The following is a 12,563-nucleotide window of genomic DNA, read 5'->3' as shown; positions in this document are numbered from 1 at the left end:
TATTTTTGGCTCACCGCAGATGACCTTGCTGTAAGCTACAGAGCTGAATGTCGCCAAAACAAAAGGAGATTATTAAGGGGGGAAAAGCAGGGAGGGAAAAGAACCCTGAGTATTGTGGAATACTCCAACCAGCCTATAACAAGGTTATGATGGCTGTGGGCGATAGTAAAAATGGAGGGGAAAGTAGACCATTGCGGGTGAACGCTGCCGACTCGCGAACTGTTGCACCCGCCAGACTGTTACGCAACAGCTCTTGGGAATTCTGGGAGGGTGTTTGTAAACAGTCAGACATGTGCGCAAAGTCCACGTGGTGCTGACTGAGGCTGGATCGGAAGAAACTCTGAATGGAAAGAGCAGCATTGAAGGGAAAGCAAGTTGGAGCCATGCATCTCGGGGCCTTCCTGGAGAGCAAAATGTTGCAAAAAAGTGTGCACCCCATCAGAGTGGCAGACATTTCCTAGAACAGTTAGCTGCTTTCTCCAAAGCAAGACAAAAACGTGTGCCAACTATCGAGGAAAGAAATCAGAAGGAACTGTATGAGGAGTGAACAAGCTACGATGTAACTTTCTGTAACTCAAGTACAGGCAAAGGAACGTTAGCAATAAATTTAAAACAAGTATCCTCATGAAAATAAAGAACTGATATACTGATTGCTGTAATGAAGATACTGAAATTTATTTTCAAAGTTTCAGCTTTCACACAAAAGACACTGTTCAGTGGTTTCCAATAGGATACCTGGTCCTACCTGCATTAATTTCTAATGAAGTCCCTTGTGGGTTCATGAGTATTTACTTCCACATATATAGACTTGATGGTTGCAGCATTTGGGCACAGTGAGTATGAAGCTCTGCTTGAATATATTTTGTTTCTCTATCCACTATACCCAGACATCTGGAAGATTGCAATCTCAAACTACAAACTTGAAAGTAACTTCAGTCCAACAGGGCAATACTTGTCAATATGGTTTGAACAATGCAAGAAGTCATTCTGTCTTTGAACTCGTCCTATCTTTGAACTGGTAAGCAACCTACAGATGCTAAGTCTGAACTAATTAATGGCGTCATTGCATGTGGTAGGTGATGTATACAAGTCAAAGAGCATACAGGTTTAATAAAAGAAACCAGAGCCCCTTGTTTATTGAAGTGGCAGGCCACAACCCTATCCCCTAACTGCTACTTTTAATTGTGGTTATTACTTCATAGTACAATTATTTTTGACAGAAGCATGCACTTCAAGAAAAAGACAGGTTGGACTGAGGGTCCCCCCCCCAAAATCTGTTTGGTATTCTTTTGGCTTCAAGTCTTGCATTCATTCATCTGCCATTAAAAAGCCATGGCCTGAGGCAGCCTTCCCACTGAAATAAGTTAAATATTTGGGATTATTCACTGAACTATAACAGACACAAATGAAAATTAAAGCTGTAGTGCAAGAACTAAAAGGGAAATCTAATTTCAAGAACTAAGGCCAGTTTACCTGGCATCACAGATTTGGATTTAATGTATGGGTAGGAAGTCACCAGGTAATATTTATTTTCCTGTATAAAGCTATTGGGCTTTCAGTTTCTGCCTCTAAAACAACTTATTTCAGTAAGCACTGAGTGTTAAACTTATTAGAAATCTGCAGTAGAACTATAGATAGATAGATAGATGATAGAGAAAGATAGAGATAGATAGAGATAGAGATAAGCACAACACATTTTTCAAGCTGAGTTGTGGACATTTTCCATTTCAGGAAAACCCCTTTACACCTCAGTGGACCAGCTATGGACTCATACATTATGGTACTTCCACATGCTAAGTTTTTTACCATGATAGTAGCATTCTGGTGCAAGGCAAGCCAGCACATCATATATCCATAAGCTAGACAAATACTTTGTCAATGCCAGTTAGTCCAAATGTACAGACAAGTTTAGCTCATGGGGACCAGCAGCCTTTGTGCAATGCCAGCAATGGTAGCTCCAAACCAGCATGGTACCAGGTCTCTCTTCTGTTACCCACTTCCTATTTCACCCAGGCTTCCACCCGTCAACAGTGGGGAAGTGGATAATGAGAGGTGCTCAAGAACTGGAGCTGCTTCCTTCCATTTCAAGTTCAGCACTTTGGAGCAGGCCCTAGCTCCCATGTGCCAACAACAGGGTAAAAATATAACCCAAACAATAATTATTCCCTGTTAGTACTGCATTTGAGCCCAGATTGCCTTTCATCTTGAGACATCAGCCTCCACAGCTAACTTTCCAGTGGGTCCCTTCAAACACAAAGATTTTGTGGAACAATAAAGCATTGTAAGCCACCCAAAGAACTCTGGTTCTGTGATGGCACAGAGTTGCCATAAATAAGTAAACAAATGAGGGATTAATTATAGGAGCAGAAATATGCACAATCTAGCATTGCTATCCAATCTTCTCTAGCACAACTATTACTTTATTGGATTACAACTCTCTCTTTTTATCTCAGCATCTCCATTTACTCTATTCACCACTTACCATTCTATATACTAGCTTAGTGAAAAGGAAGTGATGTAACAGGAGTGAGTAATCTATATTCCTCCAGATGTTGTTGAAACGCATAATCCCTTACCACTGGCCATGTTAGCTATGGCTGTTGGGTATTGCAGTCTAACAACATCTGGAAAGCCACAGATCCCCCCTCCCCAGTTGTATAGACCATTAACTATTCTCTCAGTGTGATCAACCCCCCCCCCAAAAAAAAAGTGCATTTAGGCTCATTTTACAAAGCATGCTTTCTGCACAAGACTCTAGCAAAAGCTTCAATCAGAAACTCAAGACTAAAAGACTAGCTGGCTATATGTGCAGGGTAAAGGAATCATTCCAGAATTTTAGACAAGAGAATTAACTATCTGCGGCTTCAGCCAAAATGCCTTTCTCCCATATCCTGCTGCCTGCTTGGTAACTTATTCTCTGTAATACATTGTGCAAGACCTGAACTAAACTGTCATTTGGGGCAATTCCAGCCAAGAGATGTATATTTGTTGTAGGTTCCTCACCTAGCAAGTCAACAAAGCAATCACCTCACTTTTAATAGACTAATGGCACAGTTCTTTCAGATGAACAAATATCAAGCTCTACACAGAGTTTCTTATGCTAGAGCAGAGAACAGAAAATGTGCAAGTGTACACTATCACAATAATAAATGCATGGGTAGCAGTATATCCAGTTAAGTAATAAGCCCTCTCCAGGCCAGTACTCTTCCTCACCCTTCTACATTACAGAGATAATTTCAATAATATGAATTAATTAATCATTTCAAATAGAGGAGTGATACACACACAAACCCCCTTTTTTTAAAAAAAGGTGAAAAGCTGTTGACCCAACTCCTGCTTTCGTGCTTTAAACCTCTTAAAAGCTCTGCTTCAAGATCTGTGGGAGAACCCCTTCTTGGCATCCCATTACTGGCTGAAATTCACTGTGATGTGGAATAGTGCCTTCTCAATGGTGGCACCAGTTTCACGGAATACCCTCCCCTCTGTAATAATGGCTGGCCTCTGATACATTAAGAACCAGCATATCTCATTTGGAGCACATTAATGTAGTGAGGCCAGACACTAATAGGGTCTTGCCTGCTGTAGGATTAGGCATGGGGAATTTTATTTAGCGTTTCAGGAAATTTTCCATTGTAGTGGTTTTATGATCCTGATCTGCGGTGTATGTTACATACACTGGAATCATTACACAGTGAAGAGTGGGGTACAATTTGAAAGAGAAATTAAAACAATACATCGAAACATTTCTAAGGGCAGGTTCATATAGTCAAGGACATCACTTGGTTATGGGATGCCAATGAAAGTATGAACAGACTCCATTTAGAAACACGTATGTACCTGTTATATATATACACATCAGTGGTTGATTCACACATGCCAGTCAGACCACTCCTGAACATGTGAACTAGACCTAAGAGTCCATGTCCATACATCTCCACACTGCATGTCCTCTATTCCACACTGTGAATAAGCAGTCATAGCTGTCCAGACATTATCACCATTACGGCCATAGGGGAACCCCAAGCAAATCTGTTTCATTTGCTTGGGGGCAAGAATGGCAGGTGATACACCCTTCTTGACAGAAGAACTACAAGCTATAATTCAAAGTCTCCCGCTCATGTAAGTATTTTTCATGCCTGGCAATGGCAGGTGGTGGAGCTCTGCAAAATGTGTGGAGCTTTGCCTTCCACATTTACATGATGTATACGGTGTGGCTGTTTATGTATTCAGGGCTATTGCGTAGGCTTGCAGCCACAACCTCCAGTGTTGCATATTATCTGGAGTTTCAGCAAAACTGGATTTCCTTGCAGATCTGCTTCAAGTCCCATTTTCCTTGTGCAGAGGAAAACAATTTCAAATGCCAACAATTAAGAACAAGAACCGTTCTCAACTGTTCTAGAATATATCTACAATATTGGCTGCATTCACACGCCATGGTGGGGACACGGGAAACATGCTTTGCTTGCTGAAGCTCCATGATTCAATCTCTACCATCTTCAGGTAGGGCTGGGAAAGACTCCTGTTTGAAACCAAGAGTGTTCAGATCAAAGCTCTTCTTGCACTCTATACTGTTGTAATCCTTACGAGAATCCAGAAGACAGGGGAGTAGGAAGAAAGACTTACATCAGTGGTATAGTACATGCTTTGCAGGCAGAAATCCCACGTTCAGTCCCTAGGAATTCTGGGCAGGGCTGGGAAATATTGCCTTAAACTCTGGAGAGCCACCACCAGCCAGTGTTGAATGCTAACCTAGATGGACCAGTGGTCTGACTTGGTTAAGGCAGCTATCCTATGCATTTGGGCTGGGGTTGAGGCCAAGGGAGTAGCTTGTCAGAAGCCAATCCATGACTTTAGGGCGAAGTTTCCCAAATATGAATCTCCAGCTGTTTTTGAACTACAATTCCCATATTCCTGACCACTGATCCTGCTAGCTAGGGATGATCGGAGCTGTAGTCCAAAAACAGCTGGAGACCCAAGTTTGGGAAACCCTGATTTAGGACAGTAACACGGCTAAAGGGGGGCGTTCCCAATTCATAGAACAATATCTTCATCAGTAAACTAGACATGGGTTAAATCAGTCACCAGCCCTTACAGTTTAGGCTTCTTAAATCTTACACTGATTATTAGAATCTTCACAACTACACCTGTATCTGTGAGATGCATTGTATTTCAGTAGCATCTTCAGTTAGTGATTGTTCAAATAAATTTAAAAGACTTCTAAGTTTCCAGAGGTCAACTGAAGTGGATTTGTTGTTACCTGCAGTTCAGATTAAAATTACAACAGAGCTATAATAGGTATGTTCAAATCTCTCTTTAGCTTCTATCCATCTCTGATTCACACTGCAGTCAGTTTTTTATGATTCATAATGCATCCCACTGCGTTTCAGAACCAGATCAAACAAATAGCCTTTCTAGATGATGTCATAACATTAAGAATTGGCAAAATGCCTTCACAGCAGCCAGAGAGAAGAAGACAAATCAATAGTTTATCTTGTTTGGCAAAATAATTTGAGATTGTGTTTTCCAGCATTGTTCAAAAGAACCACCAATTCTTTTCGAAACTTAGCAAGGGCTCAAAAGTGGACAAAGGGGGGAAAGAGTGAGAAAGAAAACAAAGGAGAAAAACAGCACAGATGGAGCTAGCATTGATCTTCTACCAATACTGACCCAGTTGTTGCACTGGTCATTGTTAAAAGGCTCTGCTGCAGCAATGGCAGTTGTGAAGAATGGAATTTGGAAACTCCAAAATGCCATCACATAGAATTCTTCTGGGTGGTGACAGACACAGTAAATCTAGACTGCCTCTGCCCATAAAGACATAAGTGCTAACTTTCTGTATTGGATTAAATGTCTATCTAATCTAATCCACTTCTGATTCCTAGAGCTCTCAAGCAGATGCCCTGGGGAAGTTCACAAGCATGGTGTTCTGGGAACAGCCATTAGCCGTTCCTTATAATTTGGCCCCAGTATCTAGTAGTCAGCAATATTTTACCACTGGGCATGGCACAATATGCATATTTAGTTGTTATGTGCAATAGCTAATGACACATTTACCTTCCATGAATTAATCTAACACCAGGGCCCACCTTGCCACACACAGAGGCTTTCAAAAACACCTCTGGGTGCTTGAATTCCATGGAGAAGCTTTCAAGTTACATATCCAAGCTCAAAAGTGCCCTGGAGAAAACAGCCGGGTATAAGTGAAATAAACATGGAGAATCTTCATCCCAGAGCAGCTACGAACCAACCAGGCCTTACAGATTTCCAGTTCCTAGAAGTTTACAGTAAGTTGCAATGGCTCTAGTGTGGTGTAGTGGTTAAGAGCGGTGGACTCGTAATCTGGTGAACCGGGTTTGCGTCCCCGCTCCCCCACATGCAGCTGCTGGGTGACCATGTCACACTTTTCTGAAGTCTCACAGCCCCACTCACCTCACAGAGTGTTTGTTGTGGGGGAGGAAGGGAAAGGAGATTGTTAGCCGCTTTGAGATGCCTTAGGGTAGTGATAAAGAAGGATATCAAATCCAAACTCTTCTTCTTCTACTACTTGGTGACATGGCCATAATAATCTCTTTCAAGAAGATTGAAACAGAGTAGCCACTCTGCTTCTTGCATGTAACCAAACAACTTTGTAATCAAAGTGTTCATTACTATAATGCCATTGACAATCCCTTAGGACGTACAGTCGTACCTTGGAAGTCGAACAGAATCCGTTCTGGGAGCCTGTTCAACTTCTGAAACGTTCAGAAACCAAAGTGCGGCTTCCGATTGGCTGCAGGAAGCTCCTGAAGCCAATCAGAAGCCCCGTCAGACATTCGGCTTCCGAAAGAACGTTTGAAAACCAGAAGACTCACTTCCGGGGTTTGATCGTTCAGGAGCCGATTTTTTCAGGAGCCAAGGTGTCTGAGATACAAGGTACAACTGTACAGTGAATACAACATCCATACAGCCCACATCTACATGGTGGGAAGTCACTAGCAGTATATTACATCCATGCTGCATCATCTGCATGAGTTTCTTATTGATTCCAGGCCCAAGTCACGGTGACAGTTTTGACCTAGAGTCTCATTTATGGCTCAGGAGAATCATGCCTGCATCTTATCACAATCCTCAACTATAATGGGGAAAACTAAGTTTAGCAACCAAGTTTAGCATCTCACACAGAGAGGAATTTTTAGCAACTGCTTCTCAGAAGTTGCTCAGCAAAGACACAGTTTTTCTTTATCTAGCTGTTGGGGAGTGTGGGAAATATCTGTTTGAGTCTCATATATGTTTACCTGCCCTTAAACAATCAACTAGCCCACAGATCCACTGACAGCAGCATACACACATTCCAATCCAAAAAAATTGAGGCTCTGGTAAATCATAGAATCACAGAATTGTAGAACAAAAAAACCTTATTTACATTTGTCCAATGGAACATGAAAAAGATCTCTTTGCTCTCTTCAAAATCAGCAATATTGCCCTGAACAGAACATTTTGCCAATAGTTAGCTTATCCTTGCAGGGAATTAAAAAGTGAATGTACTCCCCATCACTTTAAGGATTCCATTTCCCCTTTGTGCATTTATTATCAAGAAAGAAATTATTTCTCAATCTTTCATTAGCAATGTGAATACTCTAGAGTTGGCATGGACAGTGAACATGCCATGGACGTTGGGGAAAGTTGTCTTGTTTTTTTAAGTAGTCAGTGGGTTTGATCCAGACTAGCAGTGAAGTCCTACATGTGTCTATTCAGGAGTAACCTTTAATTAGTTCAATGAGACTTATTCTCAGGGTAATTGTGTTTAGGAGCACAGTCTTTTAGCTGAACATGAGTTCCAGTGTGTGAAAAGTTAGCCATAGTTAAACCTCAGCAAGTTTAATAGAAATAAAGCACAGCTAATTTATGGGTTGGTCCAGCCCATAAGGTTATAACTGCACTGTGCCAATCAAATAGCACCCTAAGTAAAACAGCAATCCCTGCAGAACAAGCACTTAGGCAAGCTGCAACAAAATAGTGCAGTTTGTCACATGTACATTTATGAAACCTTGAGGACAGAGATGCTTTTGAGAAGGGCAACCAGTTTTAGTTGGTCCTGCAGGAATAATGTGCTGATTTCGAATGGCAATTTCAGTGCTACACATTATTTTGAAACTCAAGACAATCACCATGACTCTAAACATGTTTGCTTAGAAGCAAGCCCCACTGAGATTAGGATTGCAGCCACAGTCACTTCACATTGCCCTTTTGCCATTCAAAATTGAGTAACAATTGAACAACCATAACAATTTATCAGGGCACAACACTTTTGGCATAACAAAGTCTAAGACTAGGAACCTCATTTCAAAAATGCGGTTTGTATATGCAGAACAATACAATAAGTGAAAGGTCCCAGAAGTAATAACAGTAACATGCTTTATCTCTAGAAGGGCAACATTCTGATAAAGTTGTTCACTGTTTATTCTGATGATATGCAGTAACCTAGAACTCTTATCACATCCACTAGGATGTTCAACAATGGAACTTTTAAAGAGAAAAGGTCATTAACTCTACAGTATATATTATGTATACATTTTGCTAAACTAAAGGTTTTATCCTACAAGTTACACAACTAAAGATTTAAGTACTTCTGAGGCAGGATCTAGATGCCCTTACCCTTACTAAGTACAAGATGCTACAGAATCTGTCACAGAACATTGGTTAATATATTTATGGTAAATGTAAAAGACCCCTAGATGGTTAAGTCCAGTCAAAGGCTGCAGCGCTCATCTCGCTTTTAGAACGAAGGATCCAGCGCTTGTCCACAGACAGCTTTCCAGGTTGTGTAGCCAACATGACTAAACTGCTTCTGGCACAATGGAACACCATGACAGAAACCAGAGTGCACGGAAACACTGTTTACCCTCCCGCCGCAGCCGTACCTATTTATCTACTTGCACTGGCGTGCTTTTGAACTGCTAGGTTGGCAGAAGACGGGACAGAGCAATGGGAGCTCACTCCATCGCAGAGATTCGAACCGCCGACCTTCTGATCAGCAGGCCCAAGAGGCTCAGTGGTTTAGACAACAGTGCCACCTGCATCCTTTACCATATTTATGTGATGTGGCAAATGAACTTTATGAACTGTGCTGACTTGTTACCTGCTTTCCTATAAACCAGTGTCATGCTGATGCTCAGTGCTCCTAAGCCAAGATACATTTGTGTGCAACAATATGCATGCAGCCCAAGACTGTTATTTGGGATAGAGACCAATTTCACTGACATGAAGGGAAGGATGAGTCTACTTCCATATTGTGAATGGAAGCTGTACTGGATTCCCAACCAATCTGTTCCCAGCTGAGAAAGAGAATCTGTGTGCAGAAGCTGCTTTCAAAGGTTAATCCCATCAGCAGTACTTGAGGATTTAATTTTTTTTGTTTAAGCTTTTCAGAATATTGAATATTCTTGACAAAACACCAACGGCTCAGTTCATGATTATGGAAGAAAGTTTTCCCATTGCAGAGAGAGAGGTCTGGTAGGTGGATACTGTTTTGTTTAAAGAAAACAGCTATTTTCCACTGTACTTCATACGTGTGTCACTAACTTAAATAAAACAACAATTATTATCTGGGAACATATCAAGCAGTGCATGAGAACAATGCATACTGCTATTTTTATTATTACTGAAAAATAATAGAACAATGTGAGGAAATATGAACTTCTTAAGCTTATACGAAAAAAATCAACCCTCCGCTGATGTAACCAGAAAAAGTCAACAAAGCACATTAACCTTTGAGGAGTAATGTGGGAGTTGTTGCTAACATCCCTTTTACTTCTCAAAGCAGGCTGCAGCTTGGACACAAGCTAATTGAGTGAATTTGTTAACAGAGATAAGAGTAGCAAGAACTCACAAGGGAGTTTCAACAGGTTCGTGTTGGGGAGGTTTGGTGTTTTTTAGTTTTTGTTTAAGACCAAAGCATGCACTGGGTATGGGGTTGTTTCTGCCTTCTGATCAACCCCCCACCCCAATAACTGAAGCCTGCTCATTATGCTTGACCATTAACACCAATCTGCTGAATTTGTTTTACAAATAAGCTCTGTTCTATTGGCTTTAGTTCTCAACTGAAAGTGCCATCACGGAATACACATGCAATTCCACAAATGACTGTAAGGCTATTGCTATTCCTCCTTTCCACCCCTCTTCCTGGAGTGTCAGCCTGCCATTAAAATGCAAATACAATGGCCTTATTAGCTAGCAAACAACCACCCACTGACCTTCTTCTACAGAGGGAAGGCATCTTTCCCTTCATTGTTTTAAAAATGCATTTGTGAATCTATAACAGCCAGACGAGTCCTATTCTACCATTGCTTACCATCTCATGGTATCAGGTTTTGTATTTGCATACTCACCATGGAGGGGAAAAACATATCTCAAAATGAGATCATCAGAGTGAACGTTTCAGTGGAAAGCTGCTAAGATCACATCAGCTCCTTCCATCCCCACCACAATCAGTTTACAAAGGCAAATTTTATATAACGTACACCCAAGTACTGTTGCAGAAAGCCTGCTAAGTGGCAAAAAAGAAACACTTCCAATTCGATTAAAGCTCCCATTACAGATCTAACATATGACCTATGGGAGTGATTGGAATTAGGTTTAATGCTAAATAATAAATACAAGAAGGCACGTTTTGCATTTGACTGGCCCATTCCTGGTAGATTATGGTTTAGTAGCCTTGATCTCGTTAAATGGCAATTATTTTAAAAGGGCATAAGGAAGCTTCCCTCGTCGTCCTCCCACCCCCCGCCCACCACCCACATTGAGTAACTGGCTCTCATCACGGGATCCAGCAATTACGAAGCCAAGATAGCACAGAGAATTGCAAAGGTAGAGAAAAGAAGCCGGGGAGCAAATGTCCTCTCCAGTTCTCCCTTCCCCAGGATGGGGGGCTTCACTTTCCTTCTGCGCCCCTGACCTTGCCGTCCTGAAAAGTCCAGAGCCCCCCCTCTCTCTTCCCCCCTCCCGCCCTCTCTCTTGGACTGCGCCTGCCTTTGTGTCTGCTTGTCACTCACCGGTAAACCAAATGAGAGCTGATTCATGAAAAGCACAAAGCCGGGGGGAAAAAACCACTTTCACACATTAAAAATCTCGCACGCACGCACGCCTCTCTAACCCGCTGCGTCCAGGCAGAACGTCCCTGCCCTCTAAGGCTAGGCACCTCTCAAGAAAGAGTTTGCTTTTGCCCAGAGATCACAAACCCTCTTCCACTTTGTTGCTTTTTTTTTAATAAGGGCATATACTCTTAAAGTTTTGGTCACATAACCCAACCATCGATTTTTTTTCTTTTGTAAAGCGACCCTCCGCAAACTTGCTTTCGCCAAGGCCACTTGGGAGTCTCTTTCCAGAATAAAGCCCGGACGCGATTAAGAACTCAGCACGTGTGTAAGCGAGAACACACGTTTAAAGGGCGGCTGCAACTGGGGGTGGGGGTGTAGCGTGGAAACGAAGAGGAGGAAAAAGAAGGGCAATTTTATAAGACAGAAAAAAGCAAAACTTAAAGCAGATCGACTTCTCTGTCCAACAAACACAAAGGTGGGGGGGGGAGAGATTCATCCACTCCAAACCCAAGTAGCTAAAACAGCAAAGTTCACAAGGCGAAAGATACACACATACAGGGGGAAATAGAGGGGGGAAGGAACCCCCAAAATAGCTTCGAATTTTTCTATTTGTCAGCCATGTTGGTGAAGCTGCTGTAAATTTCTTTTCCATTTGGACCCGCGGAGAGTTGTGTGTGTGTGTTTCTTTCCCTAAAAGTCACACCAAGGAGCCCCACGGGCTACTAAAGGAGGTCAGAAAAGGAGAGCGTTTCGGAACGGGGAGAAAGGGAAAGAGAGACAGAGAGAGAGAGGGAAGAAGGAGAGAGAGAGAGAGAAGCGCGCCTCTGACCTCTTTCCAGCAGTCCCCTCCGCCTCGCCGAATCCAGCCGAAGCAATCTGCTCTCCCTGCTAACCAATCCTAAAGGGCAGCCATCTTGCTTCCTTCTGCTCCTTTACGAAAGCAGCCTAGCCTCCGCATCAATATTCATAAGGCCGTTTTGACGTCTGCTCCCTCCTCGCTCGGCGGAGCCCCAGCGTCGCTCCCAGCGGCGGACGTGACTGCCATCCGAACGAGGGCGGGAGAGGGGGAGGCTGCTGCTGCTTCGCCGTCTCCCCAACAGCGCCAGGGCGGGCGGGCAGGCGAGCGGGCTCGGGCTACTGGCTACTGGCTACTGGCAGAGACGCCAGCCTCTCCCCCTTTGGGGGTTTTCCCACACAAAGGCGTGGGAGACTTTTTATTGGGATATCTGTATTGGGTTGTTCTAACAGGGGAGCCGGATAGGAAAGGGTGGCGTTGTAATGCGCGTGGGGGTGGGGGTGTTTGGTGGATTTTATTATTAGTTTTTATCAGTTTTTCGGCTCTAAAACTAGAAGGGCAGGAAATTCCAGAAAGCAGTCGCGTGTTTTTTGTCTGTGTTTGTGTGTTTTCCCAGCCCCCCCCCATCCGCCCTTTTCCTTGCTGCTGCACTGCAGCCCCGATAATGTGACACAGTTGCAGACAAAGGACTC

The 12,563-nt window shown here is 42.8% G+C and overlaps 1 protein-coding gene across 2 annotated transcripts in view; it reads right to left on the bottom strand.

Moving 5' to 3' along the window:
* Positions 1–12,161, bottom strand: part of TET2 (tet methylcytosine dioxygenase 2) — a 73,459-nt gene extending 61,298 nt beyond the window's left edge. For both annotated transcript variants that reach the window (XM_083459195.1, XM_083459196.1), the window contains exon 1: positions 11,905–12,161. The gene's annotated coding sequence lies outside the window, so the exon portion shown is untranslated. The remainder of the gene's footprint in view (positions 1–11,904) is intronic.
* Positions 12,162–12,563: the final 402 nt, after the last annotated feature.

The sequence above is a fragment of the Podarcis liolepis genome, assembly GCF_965112155.1.
Source record: "Podarcis liolepis genome assembly, chromosome: 9".
Classification (NCBI taxonomy): domain Eukaryota; kingdom Metazoa; phylum Chordata; class Lepidosauria; order Squamata; family Lacertidae; genus Podarcis; species Podarcis liolepis.
Note: the sequence above shows the minus strand (reverse complement) of the source record. Positions and strands in the feature narration are given on the sequence as shown.